This window comes from Lissotriton vulgaris, chromosome 2_1, assembly GCF_964263255.1.
Source record: "Lissotriton vulgaris chromosome 2_1, aLisVul1.2, whole genome shotgun sequence".
Taxonomy (NCBI): domain Eukaryota; kingdom Metazoa; phylum Chordata; class Amphibia; order Caudata; family Salamandridae; genus Lissotriton; species Lissotriton vulgaris.
The window spans coordinates 207,449,016-207,468,531 of record NC_141687.1 but is presented as its reverse complement, the minus strand read 5'-3'; the positions used below and the strand labels follow the sequence as shown (position 1 = coordinate 207,468,531).

General features: G+C 48.9%; 1 protein-coding gene across 1 annotated transcript in view; it reads left to right on the top strand.

Moving 5' to 3' along the window:
• Positions 1-19,516, top strand: part of LOC147729840 (schlafen family member 13-like) — a 780,854-nt gene that overhangs the window by 217,844 nt on the left and 543,494 nt on the right. The window lies entirely within an intron of this gene.

Here is a 19,516-nt window from a genome sequence, read left to right as displayed (position 1 = left end):
TGCCGTTGGGCTGGTACCAGATTATCCACCTCGTACTCCTCCTATGCCCGAGGTGTCATGATCCTCATTAAAAAAGGTGTCCCATTTGTAAGTTTGCATGAGGAGATTGATAAGGAAGGTCGCTATATCATCTTGCATGGAAAACTGTGTGGTACGCTAGTCACAATGGTTAATGTATATGGGCCCAACATTGACGATCCGGACTTTTATGTCACGTTGTGGAATAAGGTTTATCGGCTGCCTCCCTCGGCGATTCTTTGTGGGGGGGGACCTGAATGTGACGCTGGATCAAGGGTTGGATAAAAAGGAAACGCGCCAGTCATCTATGAAGCGTGTGTGTGGTGCTGTCAGGGATGGGATGGAGGTGCTAGGGCTGGGTGATGTGTGGCGACTGGGACACCATGGAGTGAGGGAGGGCACCTGTTATACTTCCGCCCGTGACACTTGGTCGAGATTGGATTACTGGCTGGTGACGAAAGATGTGAGTGGCTGGGTAGCAAGGACTGTGCATTTGGCTCGCACATTATCCGACCATGCCCCTGTGCTGATGGAAGTTCGGCTCCCGACGCACGCGCATGTTCCGTTTGCATGGCAGTTGCCTCCTGGTGTGTTGAAAGACCAGGTCCTGCAAGAGAGTTTGCGTGAAGCGATTGAATTGTATTTTGATAAGAACGTTGGATCAGTGTCCAGTGCGGGCGTGATTTGGGAGGCGTTAAGGTGACAATGCGGGGCACATGCATAGGTATGCAGGCTGGGGTACTTAAATCGCTCAGGGACTCTATGGAGCGGCTGGAACATGAGTTGCTATGTTTGGAACGACAATGCGAGCAGCGGCCCTCTGATCACCTACTGGCCGACGTACGCTTGAAGGTCTCTGAGTACAATGAACTGGCAGACCAGCATTTCAATATCTATCCAAACGTGTTAGGGCTCGGTACTACGGAGAAGGTGGCAGGCCTGGGCGGGGACTGGCGGATAGGCTAAAGGATCCCTGGGCTAAACATTGTGCAGTGCAGGAAATCGGGGAGGGCGGTAGAACTGTGACCGATGCGGAAGGTATCTTGGACTGTTTCACTCGGTACTACACCAACATGTATGCACATAAAGACACGACGGACGAGGGGGAAATCTCTGAATATCTAGAAGACATCGCACTGGTTTGGCTGTCGAAGGGACAGCAGGACTTTCTGATGCACCATGTCACGGAAGGTGAACTGAGGGATGCGATTGCGGCTCTGCCCAACGGCAAGGCTGCTGATACGGATGGCCTACCGCCTGAATTCTATAAAGAGTATGTGGATATTTTGCTGCCACATCTGGCGATGCTGCTGGAAGAGGCCTTTGAATGTGGGCAACTACCTGCGACGTTGCGGGAGGCTCTTCTAGTGGTACTACGGAAACCGGGTAAACCTTTGGACAGCTGTGAGTCATACCGGCCATTGTCGTTAATGAACACAGATGTTAAGATCATTGCCAAGGTGTTAGCCACGCGATTACAACTACTTTTGCCGGTAATGGTGTTGCCGGACCAATCTGGATTTGTGCTGGAGCGCTCCACCACGCATAACCTAAGAGCACTTTTTGCCGTCCTACACCTACTCCAACCTGACTTAGCTGCGGTGGCGGTTCTATTGGACGCTGCCAAAGCATTCGATTCTGTGGCCTGGAAATACATGATGGCAATACTGCATCGCATGGGGGTGCCGTTCTTTTTTACGTCGTTGATCGCTTTGTTGTACACTAATCCTGTGGCCCGTGTGCGTGTGAACGGGCGGGTGTCAGAACCATTTGCAATACAAAGGGGCACGAGGCAGGGGTGTCCACTATCGCCTTTACTGTTTGCCATCATTCTGGAACCCCTAGCCTGTATTTTGCGCCAACGGCACGCATCCTCGTCTGTGTTTTCGTCTCCGCTCCCTGGCGGTGTCTATGTACGCGGATGACATGGTGCTTTATGTTCGAGAGCCAGACAGGTATCTAGATGGGGTGCTCAGGGAATATGTGCGGTTTGAACGTTTCTCCGACCTGTCGATCAATTGGGGGAAGTCCATAGTGCTACAGCTGACAGATATTACGTGCCCCTTTCCGTTGGAATTTCCTTTGGAATGGGCTGAGGAGCCTGTCCGCTATTTGGGCATATGGATACATAGAGACACACAAGAAATGATTCGGGCTAACTACTGTGTGGCCATTTCCAAATTAGAAGACCAAGTAGCGCGCTGGATTCGGTTGCCGCTGTCGCTTGCGGACCGCGTTGCTCTGATCAAAATGGTGGTGCTCCCCAAATTTTTATATTATTTCGTCAACATTCCGCTCCGCTTGACCTCTAGTTTTTTCACAACGTTGCAATCCCTGCTAATTACCTTGGCCTGGGGAGGGAAGAAACCGCGAGTGAAGTGGGACACCCTGACCAAACCATATGAGAGAGGCGGCTTTGCGGTGCCTGACATGAAGCTGTACTATCTATGTGCGCAGGCGCATTTCGCCTCGTACTGGATATCGGCGCCGCCATATACGCCACATGTGGCGATCGAGGCGGCAGCGACGCATCCATTGCCGTTGAAAGCGATGATTGTGAACTCACACTCTGTATATGAGAAGGGCGAGGTGGACACGGTGCAGAGTGTGGTGAGAGCGTGGCGGGAGTTGGGCAGGCGCGCGGGTTCCTTGCCGCTTTATGCGCCGGCCATGCCCCTGCTCCATCATGAGCATATATCAGTTTCGAGTGAGATAGGAGCTCTCCACCTACTACAGGATGTTGGTATAACTACAATGGGGGATATCTTCCCGGCGGGCCGCTTTCTGGCGTTGCCGACAATATTGGACCAAACCAATAATGGCACTATGGCTACCTTTATGTATGTCCGGTTGCGAGCCGCAGTGCGTGCTCTTTTTCCGACCTTCCCGATGGAGCCGCCCACGCTGGCTGCGCTGCAGTTCATGTATACAGCTACTTCTCGAGTCAAAATGGTTTTGAGGCTATACAAAATTTCACAAGATGAGGAGTGTGGTATGGATGTGGCTGCGAAGGCTAGGTGGGATGAGTGTCTGCTGGAGCCCCTTTTGGAGGATGAATGGGCGGAGTGCTGTGCTATGACCGGAAAATTCGCTGTTAATGGGAATTTTAGGCTCTTGCATTATAAATTCTTGCAACAATGGTATTATTCTCCGGAGCAACTTTTTAAATTTGGTCTGCGTGACTCCTCTATGTGCGCTGTGGGGCAGCTGTGGCTGATTTTTTACATCTGGCTCGGACGTGCCCGCGTGTGTCTAGGCTCTGGATAGCAGTGACTGAGGCATTGTCTGCTATTACCTCGGTGACCATTGAGGCAACACCACGTGTATGTTTGCTGGGTATAGTGTCTGGAGTTCCTTTGGGTGTGAGGCGGTTGGTGGCACTGGCGCTGCAGCTGGTCAAGCGCGGGGTGGCGACCTGCTGGGGAGGGAGACGGGCGCCGGAGGTGAAGACTTGGCTGAAGGACATGGCATACTGTCGAGATCAATTGACCTGCTATTATGAGGACCTACCAGCGGGCTCCTGCCCCCGCGACATCTGGGGACCGTACACCACCTATATGTTGGCGCTAATGTCTGATGATGACTAGTTTTGCCCATATCCTCGAGTGAGTGTTGTTGCATGGGGGGATGCCAGATTGGAGATGGCACGCTGCTGGCCTTTCCAGTTATCTTGACTGCTGCCTCGTGCTGATGCCTCTGGATTTACGCTGGTCGCTTGGCCGGTGCCCTGCTGTTGATTGCGTAGCTCCTATCTGTGGTTGACCCTTCTGAATTATTGCAATTTCTTGGTTCCCTTAATGTATGGCTTGGCTATTATCCTGCAGTGACTCTCTCCTACGGAGGGCAGTCCCCTCACATCGTGTCTGATGTCCCATGCGATATTTGCAAAATTGCTGTACTACACCCGGGGGGGGTGGGTTGGGGGGGGTTATTGTTGTTTCCTATTGTTTCTTAAGGCAAAAGCAAAAATGAGACCTCAGATGGATTCCTTAATGCTCCCTAAGTTTGGCTCCGAGCTCTCTACTGCTAGATACGCCACCGTGCCTCTGGCTGTCGGTATTCTGGCTGTGTGCTATGACCCATATGTGCTTCTGATTCAACGATTGCGGCCGGCCCGTTGGGTTGTAGGCCAGAAGCTGTGTAACTGTAATTCAGGTAATAAAGGTCTCAAAAAAAAAAATAATAATAATAATAATAATATGATATATATATATATATATATATATATATATATATATATATATATATATATATATATATATATATATATATATATATATATATATATTCACTGAAAAAACCATAGGTTATAGACCATATTTAGGGGTCGATTAGGATGGCGGACGGACTTGCGTCCGTCCGCCACCCCTGAGTGGGAGGGACCGTCCGCATGGGCAGCGGCGGTCCCTCCATGGCAATTAGGATGTGACCGCCACCCTGGCGGTCACATCCTGTATGTTTTACATTGCGGCGGGTGCTGCTTCAAGCAGCACCCGCCGCAATGTAAAAAATGAAAGCAGTGCATTTGCATGCACAAAGCGGCAGGCACCGCGCGGTGCCTGCCGCTTCGTGCACGCAAAGGCAGGGGGGTACCATAGGTACCCCCCATGTGCACCCCCCAAGCAACCTTCACCCAGGGGGCCCGCACCGGGCCCCCAAAGTGAATGTCCGTATGCTTTTCCACGGCGGAAAAGCCGCCGCGGAAAAGCATTACTTTCCCTACATCCTAATATGGCTGGCGGTGTCTGATAGACACCGCCAGCCATGTTAGTGCTTTTCCGCCGTGGTCGCCTTCCGACCGCGGCGGAAAAGCGGAGGACAGATTGTGAGACCCACCAGCCATCCTAATTTGGCGGTGGGTCTTTCAGGCCTCCTCGGCGGATTTCCCGCATCCTCCGGGCCGGCGGTGGCTTCCGCCGGCCCGGAGTATGCGGGAAATCCACCATCATAATGACCCCCATAGTTAGGAATTAGCATTTACAAAACCTTGAAAATTCACTGAAAAAACCATAGGTTATAGACCATATATAGTTAGGAATTAGCATTTACAAAACCTTATTTTACTCACACAAAACCATTAAAATTTGCATATATAGTTAGTTGCACTAACTATATATCGCGCACCCGCAATCCACTGCTGATCATGTCACATATTACATCATTCATGACATGATCATTCATCACTGATGACATCAGTGATGACATCTCAAATGACATCACTGATGACAACATCCAGTGACTGTATGTTTCTGTAAAGTTAAAATATGTCTTACATATTGAAGAATGAGTGGATGTATAAGTGTCTGGATGAAGGATTTAGTAGGTGCATAACTGACTGTATGAGTGAGTGATTAAATGTGTCTCACTGAGTGCATGGGTTAGTGACTAAACTGTCTTAATTTGTGCATCATTATGTCTGTTGTTCTGTAAACTGCTGCATGTGTTGATCAGTAGCTATATGAGTAACTATATGGGTTATTGATTGGTTGCCCAAGTATTTGTATGGGAGACTGAGTGTGTGTGTGGGTGGCTGGGAGGTGTATGACTCTGTGCATAGATGTGTGAGCAGTTGATTCACTAGATGTATGGGTTCAAAAGTGCATGTGGAAACAGCTGTATGGGCGGTTGACTGTGTGCATGAGTGTATTGGTGAGTGAATGGATATCTCAGTGCTACATGTCAAAGTAAGTACATATGTAAAACACAGTACATGTGAGAGTTGACATATATAAATAACTGTGCATAAGAGCCAGTGAATGTGTGAGTGGCTGTATGGATCATTGTGAACTTGTATCAGGGATTGTATAAGAGAGTAAATATGTGTTAGTATATGTTTGAATAAGTAAGGTGTGTATAACTGTATAGTTGAGGAAATGGAGGTGTGATTGATTCTTTGCATGACTGACTAGGTGTGTGAGTAACTCCATGGATGAGTGACAGTCTGTGAGTGTCTGTTTACACTGAGTGTATCTAAGGTTATATTAGAGTCTGAAGAGGTTCATCGTATTATCACATGAATGATGTCATCAGTGATGTGATCAGTAATGTCAAATGAGATGTCATCAGTGATGTGATCAGTGATGTCATTTGAGATGTCATCAGTGATGTCATCAGTGATGTCATTTGAGATGTCATCAGTGATGCCATCAGTGATGTCACTGACCATGTCATGAATGATGTAATATGTGACATGATCATCAGTGGATTGCGGGTGCGCGATATATAGTTAGTGCAACTAACTATATATGCTAATTTCAATGGTTTTGTGTGAGTAAAATAAGGTTTTGTAAATGCTAATTCCTAACTATATATGGTCTATAACCTATGGTTTTTTCAGTCAATTTTCAAGGTTTTGTAAATGCTAATTCCTAACTATATATGGTCTATAACCTATGGTTTTTTCAGTGAATTTCAATGGTTTTTTAATAGCAAATATCAAAAGCTGTAAAATGTATTCTTCTTTTAAATGAAAAATATATTTTATATGTATTTAATATAATTTTTTTATGTATATACATTTTTTGAGGGAACGAATTTATCAACTATCATGCTGAAGAAGAGTGTGGGGGAAAAAAAACAAAGAGGAGGACTAAGAGGAAAGAACAATCAGTTCAAAAATACAATTGCTTTAAAGCATGAAGTGCTTTTCCACACATTTACATTTAAATAACCCATATTAGAACATACAAAATATCTACAGAGGAAACGGTGTACATTGAATTTTAGACTCTTCATTGGTACCCACATGTTGGTACTTGCATCACCCACACAACACAACAGCTCTATTCAGAGCTACCCTACCTCAAAGCACTCTAAAATATTATTTTACTATTTCCCTTGGTTTTCCCCCTTTTTTTTTTTTTTACATATATGGGCCTCCTCAGCCACCCTCAGAAAACCTAGGGGGTCAGGATATGTCTCCCGTGCCCCCTTATACCCATTCCCAACATTGTTTATCCTCCATCGTGTGACTAAATTTGTCCGAAACACAAGATGGCGGACTCCCGTTACGCTACCGGTGAGCTACCCGGTTCGCGTACCGGGTAGCGCTTCCACCGAGAAAAATCGAAAAAAAAATTATTTTATTTTTTTGCCCTGCGGGGCCCTTTAATAGCCCCCACATCAATCCTAGGGGTTCAGGAGGGGTCTACCTTGCCCCCTTTCATTCATTTCTCCCTTCGTTTATTTCCACCTCTTGCCTCTCGATCCTACCGAGAGACAAGATGGCGGCCGCTCCGGACTGTTTAGAATGTTGACAGTCACCGGAGAGCCAATCCGCTTCTCCTCGCGAAGTTCCGTTACGCGTCTAGTACGCGAACCGGGGCGCTAACCAGGACGCTGTCACAGATATATATATTTTTTTGAACGTTAATTTCTCAAAATCCACTGGAGCACATATCTTGAGACCTAGCAAAGGCACATCGGGCAAACAGTCTCTACAATTTTGCTAAGTTTCATAGAAATCCATTCAGCCGTTTGAGCTAAAAGTGAGTCCAACCGCCCTATGGAAAACTCAATGTTAAAAACACGTTTTGAGACCCCCCTTTTTTCTCGGCCCCCGCTTGACGAAACCCCCCCAAACTTTCAGGGGACGCTCGGAAACAAAATGTGCCATTTTCCTGACAATTTCAGCCAATTTCGTTCATCAACGCCAAAGTTATTCAACATAGAATTTTCAGAAATCCCTATTCAAAAAAATCCTAACTATATATACCTACTGGCGACCGCCAGTAGGTAATATATAAATATATATGTATATATATATTATACAATATATAATAATAATATACTATATATACACACATAATATAATATTTATAATATATAATTTTTTGGCTGGCATTGATGGGGAGCAGGTAGTATTTTTGGCTCCCCGTGGTTTTGTGTACCCCCCTATATCAAAAGTGAGTTTATACAGGCCGATGCTAGCTTGCCAGTGTGTGTTGACTAGGGTTTGGCTGGCGCTGATGGGGAGCAGGTAGTATTTCTGCTCCCCGTGGTTTTGTGTACCCCTAAGTTAAAAGGGAGCTTATACAGGTCGATACTAGCTTGCCAGTGTGCGTTGACTAGGGTTTGACTGGCGCTGATGGGGAGCAGGTAGTATCTCTGCTCCCCGCGCTTTTGTGTACCTCCCTATGTAAAAAAGGAGTTTATACAGGCCGATGCTAGCTTGCCAGTGTGTGTTGACTAGGGTTTGGCTGGTGCTGATGGGGAGCAGGTAGTATTTCTGCTCCCCGCGCTTTTGTGTACCCCCCTATGTCAAAAGGGAGTTTATACAGGCCTATTCTAGGTTGGCAGTGTGCGTGGACTAGGGTTTGGCTTGCGGTGATGGGGAGCGGGTAGTATTTCTGCTCCCCGTGGTTTTGTGTACCGCCTAATTTAAAAGGGAGCTTATACAGGCCGATGCTAGCTTGCCAGTGTGCATTGACTAGGGTTTGGCTGGCGCAGATGGGGATCAGATAGTATTTCTGCTCGCCGCGCTTTTGTGTACCCCCGTATGTCAAAAGGGAGCTTATACAGGCCGATGCTAGCTTGTCAGTGTGCGTTGACTAAGGTTTGGCTGGCGCTGATGGGGAGCAGGTAGTATTTCTGCTCCCCGCGCTTTTGTGTACCCCCCTTATGTCAAAAGGGAACTTATACAGGCCGATCTTAGCTTGCCAGTGTGCGTTGACTATGGTTTGGCTGGCACTGATGTGGAGCCGGTAATATTTCTGCTCCCTGCGCTTTTGTGTACCCCCCTTATGTCAAAAGGGAGCTTATACAGGCCGATGCTAGCTTGCCAGTGTGCGTTGACTATGGTTTGGCTGACGCAGATGGTGAGCAGGTAGTATTTCTGCTCCCCGCGGTTTTGTGTACCCCCCAAGTCAAAAGGAAGCTTATGCAGGCCTATTCAAGGTTTGTAGTGTGCGTTGACTAGGGTTTGGCTGGAGGTGATGGGGAGCAGATAGTACTTCTGCTCCTTGTGGTTTTGTGTACCCCTTATGTCAAAAGGGAGCTTATACAGGCCGATGCTAGCTTGCCAGTGTGCGTTGACTAGGTTTTGGCTGGCGCTGAAGGGGAGCAGGTAGTATTTCTGCTCCCAGTCCTTTTGTGTACCCCCCTATGTCAAAAGGGAGTTTATACAGACTGATTCTAGCTTGGCTGGCGCTGATGGGGAGCATGTAGTATTGCTGCTCCCTGTGGTTTTGTGTACCCCCTAAGTTAAAAGGGAGCTTATACAGGCCGATGCTAGCTTGCCCAATGCGCGTTGACTAGGGTTTGGCTGGCGCTGATGGTGAGCAGGTAGTATTTCTGCTCCCCGCGCTTTTGTGTACCCCCCTTATGTCAAAAGGGAGCTTATACAGGCCGATGCTAGCTTGCCAGTGTGCGTTGACTATGGTTTGGCTGGCGCAGATGGTGAGCAGGTAGTATTTCTGCTCCCCGCGGTTTTGTGTACCCCCCGATGTCAAAAGGGAGCTTATACAGGGCTATTCTAGGTTGGCAGTGTGCGTGCACTAGGGTTTGGCTTGCGGTGATGGGGAGGAGATATTATTTCTGCTCCCCGTGGTTTTGTGTACCCCCTAAGTTAATAGGGAGCTTATACTGGCCAATGCTAACTTGCCAGTGTGCGTGGACTAGGGTTTGGCTGGCTGATGGGGAGCAGGTAGTATTTCTGCTCCCTGCGCTTTTGTGTTTTGTTTACCCCCCTATGTCAAAAGGGAGCTTATACAGGCCCATGCTAGCTTGCCAGTGTGCGTTGACTAGGGTTTGACTGGCGCTGATGGGGAGCAGGTAGTATCTCTGCTCCCCGCGCTTTTGTGTACCTCCCTATGTAAAAAAGGAGTTTATACAGGCCGATGCTAGCTTGCCAGTGTGTGTTGACTAGGGTTTGGCTGGTGCTGATGGGGAGCAGGTAGTATTTCTGCTCCCCGCGCTTTTGTGTACCCCCCTATGTCAAAAGGGAGTTTATACAGGCCTATTCTAGGTTGGCAGTGTGCGTGGACTAGGGTTTGGCTTGCGGTGATGGGGAGCGGGTAGTATTTCTGCTCCCCGTGGTTTTGTGTACCCCCTAATTTAAAAGGGAGCTTATACAGGCCGATGCTAGCTTGCCAGTGTGCATTGACTAGGGTTTGGCTGGCGCAGATGGGGATCAGATAGTATTTCTGCTCGCCGCGCTTTTGTGTACCCCCGTATGTCAAAAGGGAGCTTATACAGGCCGATGCTAGCTTGTCAGTGTGCGTTGACTAAGGTTTGGCTGGCGCTGATGGGGAGCAGGTAGTATTTCTGCTCCCCGCGCTTTTGTGTACCCCCCTTATGTCAAAAGGGAACTTATACAGGCCGATCTTAGCTTGCCAGTGTGCGTTGACTATGGTTTGGCTGGCACTGATGTGGAGCCGGTAATATTTCTGCTCCCTGCGCTTTTGTGTACCCCCCTTATGTCAAAAGGGAGCTTATACAGGCCGATGCTAGCTTGCCAGTGTGCGTTGACTATGGTTTGGCTGACGCAGATGGTGAGCAGGTAGTATTTCTGCTCCCCGCGGTTTTGTGTACCCCCCCAAGTCAAAAGGAAGCTTATGCAGGCCTATTCAAGGTTTGTAGTGTGCGTTGACTAGGGTTTGGCTGGAGGTGATGGGGAGCAGATAGTACTTCTGCTCCTTGTGGTTTTGTGTACCCCTTATGTCAAAAGGGAGCTTATACAGGCCGATGCTAGCTTGCCAGTGTGCGTTGACTAGGTTTTGGCTGGCGCTGAAGGGGAGCAGGTAGTATTTCTGCTCCCAGTCCTTTTGTGTACCCCCCTATGTCAAAAGGGAGTTTATACAGACTGATTCTAGCTTGGCTGGCGCTGATGGGGAGCATGTAGTATTGCTGCTCCCTGTGGTTTTGTGTACCCCCTAAGTTAAAAGGGAGCTTATACAGGCCGATGCTAGCTTGCCCAATGCGCGTTGACTAGGGTTTGGCTGGCGCTGATGGTGAGCAGGTAGTATTTCTGCTCCCCGCGCTTTTGTGTACCCCCCTTATGTCAAAAGGGAGCTTATACAGGCCGATGCTAGCTTGCCAGTGTGCGTTGACTATGGTTTGGCTGGCGCAGATGGTGAGCAGGTAGTATTTCTGCTCCCCGCGGTTTTGTGTACCCCCCGATGTCAAAAGGGAGCTTATACAGGGCTATTCTAGGTTGGCAGTGTGCGTGCACTAGGGTTTGGCTTGCGGTGATGGGGAGGAGATATTATTTCTGCTCCCCGTGGTTTTGTGTACCCCCTAAGTTAATAGGGAGCTTATACTGGCCAATGCTAACTTGCCAGTGTGCGTGGACTAGGGTTTGGCTGGCTGATGGGGAGCAGGTAGTATTTCTGCTCCCTGCGCTTTTGTGTTTTGTTTACCCCCCTATGTCAAAAGGGAGCTTATACCTGCCCATGCTAGCTTGCCGGTGTGCGTGGACTAGGGTTTGGCTGGCGCTGATGGGAAGCAGGTAGTATTTCTGCTCCCTGCGCTTTTGTGTTTTGTGTACCCCCTATGTCAAAAGGGAGCTTATACAGGCCCATGCTAGCTTGCCAGTGTGCGTTGACTAGGGTTTGGCTGGTGCAGATGGGAAGCAGGTAGTATTTTTGCTCGCCGCGCTTTTGTGTACCCCCTTAATGTCAAAAGGGAGCTTATACAGGCCCATGCTATCTTGCCAGTGTGCGTTGACTAGGGTTTGGCTGACGTTGATGGGGAGCAGAAAGTATTTCTGCTCCCCACGGTTTTGTGTACCCCCTAAGTCAAAAGGGAGCTTATACAGGCCTATTCTTGGTTGGCAGTGAGCGTGGACTATGGTTTGGCTTGCGGTGATGTGGAGCAGATTGTATTTCTATTCCCCGTTTATTTTGTGTACCCCCTAAGTAAAAAGGTAGCTTATACAGGCCGATGCTAGCTTGCCAGTGTGCGTTGACTATGGTTTGGCTGGCGCTGATGTGGAGCAGGTAGTATTTCTGCTCCCTGCTGTTTTGTGTACCCCTCTTATGTCAAAAGGGAGCTTATACAGGCCGATGCTAGCTTGCCAGTGTGCGTTGACTATGGTTTGGCTGGCGCTGATGTGGAGCAGGTAGTATTTCTGCTCCCCGTGCATTTGTGTACCCCCTATGTCAAAAGGGAGCTTATACAGGCCGATGCTAACTTGTCAGTGTGCGTTGACTATGGTTTGGCTGGCGCTGATGGGGAGCAGGTAGTATTGCTGCTCCCCGCGCTTTTGTGTACCCCCCTTATGTCAAAAGGGAGCTTATACAGGCCGATGTTAGCTTGCCAGTGTGCGTTGACTATGGTTTGGCTGGCACTGATGTGTAGCAGGTAGTATTTCTGCTACCCGCGCTTTTGTGTACCCCCCTTATGTTGAAAGGGAGCTTATACAGGCCGATGCTAGCGTGCCAGTGTGCGTTGACTATGGTTTGGCTGGCGCTGATGTGGAGCCGGTAGTATTTCTGCTCCCCGCGCTTTTGTGTACCCCCCTTATGTCAAAAGGGAGCTTATACAGGCCGATGCTAGCTTGCCAGTGTGCGTTGACTATGGTTTGGCTGGCGCAGATGGTGAGCAGGTAGTATTTCTGCTCCCCGCGGTTTTGTGTACCCCCCGATGTCAAAAGGGAGCTTATACAGGGCTATTATAGGTTGGCAGTGTGCGTGCACTAGGGTTTGGCTTGCGGTGATGGGGAGTAGATATTATTTCTGCTCCCCGTGGTTTTGTGTACCCCCTAAGTTAATAGGGAGCTTATACTGGCCAATGTTAACTTGCCAGTGTGCGTGGACTAGGGTTTGGCTGGCTGATGGGGAGCAGGTAGTATTTCTGCTCCCTGCGCTTTTGTGTTTTGTTTACCCCCCTATGTCAAAAGGGAGCTTATACAGGCCCATGCTAGCTTGCCGGTGTGCGTTGACTAGGGTTTGGCTGGTGCAGATGGGAAGCAGGTAGTATTTCTGCTCGCCGCGCTTTTGTGCACCCCCTTAATGTCAAAAGGGAGCTTGTACAGGCCCATGCTATCTTGCCAGTGTGCGTTGACTAGGGTTTGGCTGACGTTGATGGGGAGCAGATAGTATTTCTGCTCCCCACGGTTTTGTGTACCCCCTAAGTCAACGGGACTTATACAGGCCTATTCTAGGTTGGCAGTGAGCGTGGACTTTGGTTTGGCTTGCGGTGATGTGGAGCAGATTGTATTTCTATTCCCCGTTTATTTTGTGTAACCCCTAAGTCAAAAGGGAGCTTATACAGGCCGATGCTAGCTTGCCAGTGTGCGTTGACTATGGTTTGGCTGGCGCAGATGGTGAGCAGGTAGTATTTCTGCTCCCTGCGGTTTTGTGTACCCCTCTTATGTCAAAAGGGAGCTTATACAGGCCGATGCTAGCTTGCCAGTGTGCATTGACTATGGTTTGGCTGGCGCTGATGTGGAGCAGGTAGTATTTCTGCTCCCCGCGCATTTGTGTACCCCCTATGTCAAAAGGGAGCTTATACAGGCCGATGCTAGCTTGTCAGTGTGCGTTGACTATGGTTTGGCTGGCGCTGATGGGGAGCAGGTAGTATTTCTGCTCCCCGCGCTTTTGTGTACCTCCTTATGTCAAAAGGGAGCTTATACAGGCCGATGTTAGCTTGCCAGTGTGCGTTGACTATGGTTTGGCTGGCACTGATGTGGAGCAGGTAGTATTTCTGCTCCCCGCGCTTTTGTGTACCCCCTTATGTCGAAAGGGAGCTTATACAGGCCGATGTTAGCTTGCCAGTGTGCGTTGACTATGGTTTGGCTGGCGCTGATGAGGAGCCGGTAGTATTTCTGCTCCCTGTCCTTTTGTGTACCCCCTATGTCAAAAGGGAGTTTATTCAGGCTGATTCTAGCTTGGCTGGCACTGATGGGGAGCATGTAGTATTGCTGCTCCCTGTGGTTTTGTGTACCCCCTAAGTTAAAAGGGAGCTTATGCAGGCCAATGCTAGCTTGCCAATGCGCGTTGACTAGGGTTTGGCTGGCGCTGATGGGGAGCAGGTAGTATCTCTGCTCCCCGCGCTTTTGTGTACCTCCCTATGTAAAAAGGGAGTTTATACAGGCCGATGCTAGCTTGCCAGTGTGTGTTGACAAGGGTTTGGCTGGCGCTGATGGGGAGCAGGTAGTATTTCTGCTCCCCGCGCTTTTGTGTACCCCCCTATGTCAAAAGGGAGTTAATACAGGCCTATTATAGGTTGGAAGTGTGCGTGGACTAGAGTTTGGCTTGCGGTGATGGGAAGCAGGTAGTATTTCTGCTCCCCGTGGTTTTGTGTACCCCCTAAGTTAAAAGGGAGCTAATACAGGCCGATGCTAGCTTGCCAGTGTGCATTGACTAGGGTTTGGCTGGCGCAGATGGGGATCAGATAGTATTTCTGCTCGCCGCGCTTTTGTGTACCCCCTTATGTCAAAAGGGAGCTTATACAGGCCCATGGTAGCTTGCAAGTGTGCGTTGACTAGGGATTGGCTGGCGTTGATGGGGAGAAGATTGTATTTCTGCTCCACACGGTTTTGTGTACCCGCTAAGTCAAAAGGGAGCTTATACAGGCCTATTCTAGGTTTGTAGTGTGCGTTGACTAGGGTTTGGCTGGAGGTGATGGGGAGCAGATAGTATTTCTGCTCCCCGTAGTTTTGTGTACCCCCTTATGTCAAAAGGGACCTTATACAGGCCTATTCTAGGTTTGTAGTGTGCGTTGACTAGGGTTTGGCTGGCGCTGATGGGGAGCAGGTAGTATTTCTGCTCCCTGCGCTTTTGTTTACCCCCCTATGTCAAAAGGGAGTTTATACAGGCTGATTCTAGCTTGGTTGGCGCTGATGGGGATTGCTGCTCCCCGTGTATTTGTGTACCCCCTAAGGTAAAAGGGAGCTTATACAGGCCGATGCTAGCTTGCCAGTGTGCGTTGACTATGGTTTGGCTGGCGCTGATGTGGAGCAGGTAGTATTTCTGCTCCCCGTGCATTTGTGTACCCCCTATGTCAAAAGGGAGCTTATACAGGCCGATGCTAACTTGTCAGTGTGCGTTGACTATGGTTTGGCTGGCGCTGATGGGGAGCAGGTAGTATTTCTGCTCCCCGCGCTTTTGTGTACCCCCCTTATGTCAAAAGGGAGCTTATACAGGCCGATGCTAGCTTGCCAGTGTGAGTTGACTAGGGTTTGGCTGGCGCTGATGGGGAGCAGGTAGTATTTCTGCTCCCCGCGCTTTTGTGTACACCCCTATGTCAAAAGGGAGCTTATAAAGGCCTATTCTAGGTTGGCAGTGTGCGTGGACTAGGGTTTGGCTGGAGGTGATGGGGAGCAGATTGTATTTCTGCTCCCCGTTTATTTTGTGTACCCCCTAAGTCAAAAGGGAGCTTATACAGGCCGATGCTAGCTTGCCAGTGAGCATTGACTATGGTTTGGCTGGTGCAGATGGTGAGCAGGTAGTATTTCTGCTACCCGCGCTTTTGTGTACCCCCCTTATGTCAAAAGGGAGCTTATACAGGTCGATGTTAGCTTGCCAGTGTGCGTTGACTATGGTTTGGCTGGCGCTGATGTGGAGCAGGTAGTATTTCTGCTCCCCGCGGTTTTGTGTACCCCCCTATGTCAAAAGGGAGCTTATACAGGCCTATTCTAGGTTGGCAGTGTGCGTGGACTAGGGTTTGGCTGGAGGTGATGGGGAGCAGATTGTATTTCTGCTCCCCGTTTATTTTGTGTACCCCCTTAGTCAAAATGCAGCTTATACAGGCCTATTCTAGGTTTGTAGTGTGCGTTGACTAGGGTTTGGCTGGAGGTGATGGGGAGCAGATAGTATTTCTGCTCGCCGTGGTTTTGTGTACCCCCTTATGTCAAAAGGGAGCTTATACAGGCCGATGCTAGCTTGCCAGTGTGCATTGACTAGGGTTTGGCTGGCGCTGATGGGAGCAGGTAGTATTTCTGCTCCCTGACCTTTTGTGTACCCCCCATGTCAAAAGGGAGTTTATACAGGGTGATTGTAGCTGGTCTGGCGCTGATGGGGAGCATGTAGTATTGCTGCTCCCTGTGGTTTTGTGTACCCCCTAAGTTAAAAGGGAGTTTATACGGGCCAATGCTAGCTTGCCAATGCGCGTTGACTAGGGTTTGGCTGATGCTGATGGGGAGCAGGTAGTATTTCCGCTCCCCGCGCTTTTGTGTACCCCCCAATGTCAAAAGGGAGCTTACACAGGCCTATTCTAGGTTGGCAGTGTGCGTGGACTAGGGTTTAGCTTGCGGTGATGGGGAGTAGATATTAGTTCTGCTCCCCGTGGTTTTGTGTACCCCCTAAGTTAAAAGGGAGCTTATACTGGCCAATGCTAACTTGCCAGTGTACGTGGACTATGGTTTGGCTGGCGCAGATGGTGAGCAGGTAGTATTTCTTCTCCCCGCGCTTTTGTGTACCCCCCTTATGTCAAAAGGGAGCTTATACAGGCCTATTCTAGGTTGGCAGTGTGCGTGGACTCCCCGCTGTTTTGTGTACCCCCCTTATGTCAAAAGGGAGCTTATACAGGCAGATGCTAGCTTGCCAGTGTGCGTTGACTATGGTTTGGCTTGCGCTGTTGTGGAGCAGGTAGTATTTCTGCTCCCCGCGCTTTTGTGTACCCCCCGATGTCAAAAGGGAGCTTACACAGGCCTATTCTAGGTTGGCAGTGTGCGTGGACTAGGGTTTGGCTTGCGGTGATGGGGAGCAGGTAGTATTTCTGCTCCTCGCGCTTTTTGTTTTGTGCACCCCCCCTATGTCAAAAGGGAGCTTATACAGGCCCATGCCAGCTTGCCAGTGTGCGTTGACTTGGGTTTGGCTGGTGCAGATGGGGAGCAGGTAGTATTTCTGCTCCCCGGCTTTTGTGTGCCCCCCCTTATGTCAAAAGGGAGCTTATATAGGCAGATTCTTGCTTGCCTGTGTGCGTTGAATAGGGTTTGGCTGGTGCTGATGGGGAGCAGGTAGTATTTCTGCTCCCCGCGCTTTTGTGTACCCCTTTATGTCAAAAGGGAGCGTATACAGGCCGATGCTAGCTTGACAGTGTGCGTTGACTATGGTTTCGCTGGCACTGATGTGGGGCAGGTAGTATTTCTGCTCTCCACTTTTTTTTGTACCGACCTATGTCAAAAGGGAGCTTACACAGGCCAATGCTAGCTTGCCAGTGTGCGTTGACTATGGTTTGGCTAGCGCTGATGTGGAGCAGGTAGTATTTCTGCTCCCCGCGCTTGTGTACCCCCTTATTTCAAAAGGGAGCTTATACAGGCCGATGCTAGCTTGCCAGTGTGCGTTGACTATGGTTTGGCTGGCGCTGATGTGAAGCATGTAGTATTTCTGTTCCCCCCTTTTTTTTTTTACCCGCCTATGCCAAAAGGGAGCTTATACAGGCCGATGCTAGCTTGCCAGTGTACGTTGACTATGGTTTGACTGGCGCAGATGGTGAGCAGGTAGTATTTCTGCTCCACGTGGTTTTGTGTACTCCCTTATGTCAAAAGGGAGCCTATACAGGTCGATGCTAGCTTGCCAGTGTGCATTGACTAGGGTTTGGCTCGCGCTGATGGGGAGCAGGTAGTATTTCTGCTCCCTGCACTTTTCTGTACCCCCCTATGTCAAAAGAGTTTAAACAGGCTGATTCTAGCTTGGCTGTTGCTGATGGGGAGCAGGTAGTATTGCTGCTCCCCGTGGTTTTGTGTACCCCCTAAGTTAGAAGGGAGTTTATACAGGCCGATGCTAGCTTGCCAGTGTGTGTTGACTAGGGTTTGGCTGGTGCTGATGGGGAGCAGTTAGTATTTCTGCTCCCTGCGCTTTTGTGTACCCCCTAATTCAAAAGGGAGCTTATACAGGCCTATTCTAGGTTGGCAGTGTGCGTGGACAGTGGTTTAGCTTGCAGTAATGTGCAGCAGATTGTATTTCTGTTCCCTGTTTATTTTGTGTACCCCCTAAGTCAAAAGGGAGCTTATACAGGCCGATGCTAGCTTGCCAGTGTGCGTTGACTATGGTTTGGCTGGCGCAGATGGTGAGCAGGTAGTTTTTCTGCTCCCTGCGGTTTTGTGTACCCCCCCTTATGTCTAAAGGGAGCTTATACAGGCCGATGCTAGCTTGCCAGTGTGCGTTGACTATGGTTTGGCTGGCGCTGATGTGGAGCAGTTAGTATTTTTGTTCCCCGTGCTTTTGTGTACCCCCTATGTCAAAAGGGAGCTTATACAGGCCAATGCTAGCTTGCCAGTGTGCGGTGACCATGGTTTGGCTGGCGCTGATGGGGAGCAGGTAGTATTTCTGCTCCCCGCGCTTTTGTGTACCCCCCTTATGTCAAAAGGGCGCTTATAGAGGCCGATTCTTGCTTGCCAGTGTGCGTTGACTAGGGTTTGGCTGGTGCTGATGGGGAGCAGGTAGTATTTCTGCTCCCTGTGGTTTTGTGTACCCCCTAAGTCTCAAACGGAGCTTATACAGGCCTATTCTAGGTTTGTAGTGTGCGTTGATTAGGGTTTCGCTGGAGCTGATATGGAGCAGAAATACTATCTTCTCCCCGTGATTTTGTGTACCCTTTAAGTCTAAAGGGAGCTTATACAGGCCTAATTTTGGTTGGCAATGTTTGTTGACTAGTGTGATGGTGTTTGTGTACCCCCTTTGCAGCTCCTTAATCATTCTAACATAATTTCTGCACAATCTTTTCTGTTTTGGACAAAAGTGTGTTGTCATCATGTACGATATCTTTTTCACCTTTTTTTATTTGAACTCCGCTTTTTTTAGTTTCTTTCAACCTTTCATCGCAATCAGTTCCACAGCGTAGCGTCCGTTCGTTCCAGTGTTCTTAGCCTTATTGTTCTTTTGCCTACTTACCAGTTTGTGTACAAGATCCGCCGTCCTATTTGTGCAGCCTTCTTTTGTGTAACTTCTTTTATAGCTGACCTTGGTTCTTCAGTGATGGATCCAGTGTCCTGAACATACCAGTACATCTGTAGACATGTATTTTACTCCTTTCCATTCCCCCCTCCACCCTAATTGAAAATGTAATTGGGGGAGACAAAGTAAGGGGCTCTGGTCGTCACTGTGTTTTATGCTTGCAACACAGTAGGTAGGACACGGATTAAAAACCCAGCCTCCACCACTCATCGACCCTCCTGCCCCTTGTTGCCACCTCCTTTGCTCTGCCTTATCTATTAAATCTCTGCACTTGACCTGGTCCTCCTCCAGTGTATTCTCATCATAGTCCAAGCACATACAATCCATCATTTTATCTTCCCTTGCCCACTCTGTGTGTGGTGCTACCACCACCAGATATTGCACATTATACATCACCTTGAGTGTTCCCGTTCTTTGAGGCAGACAGTACCATATAGGAGAGGTGCAAAATAAGTATATAATCTTGTTGTAAACCTTTATTACTGCAGGACATAAACAAGGTTTCTTTGCTACAACAGCTTGAATTATACACAACACTACATTGGGCGCTAAAAACTGCAAAAATCACATTGTAATGTTTAGAACCCCAACTGCTCAAAATTACTCAAAACGTAACCATGAACTAGTCAATTTACACTGAAAGAATACTGAAGCATTTG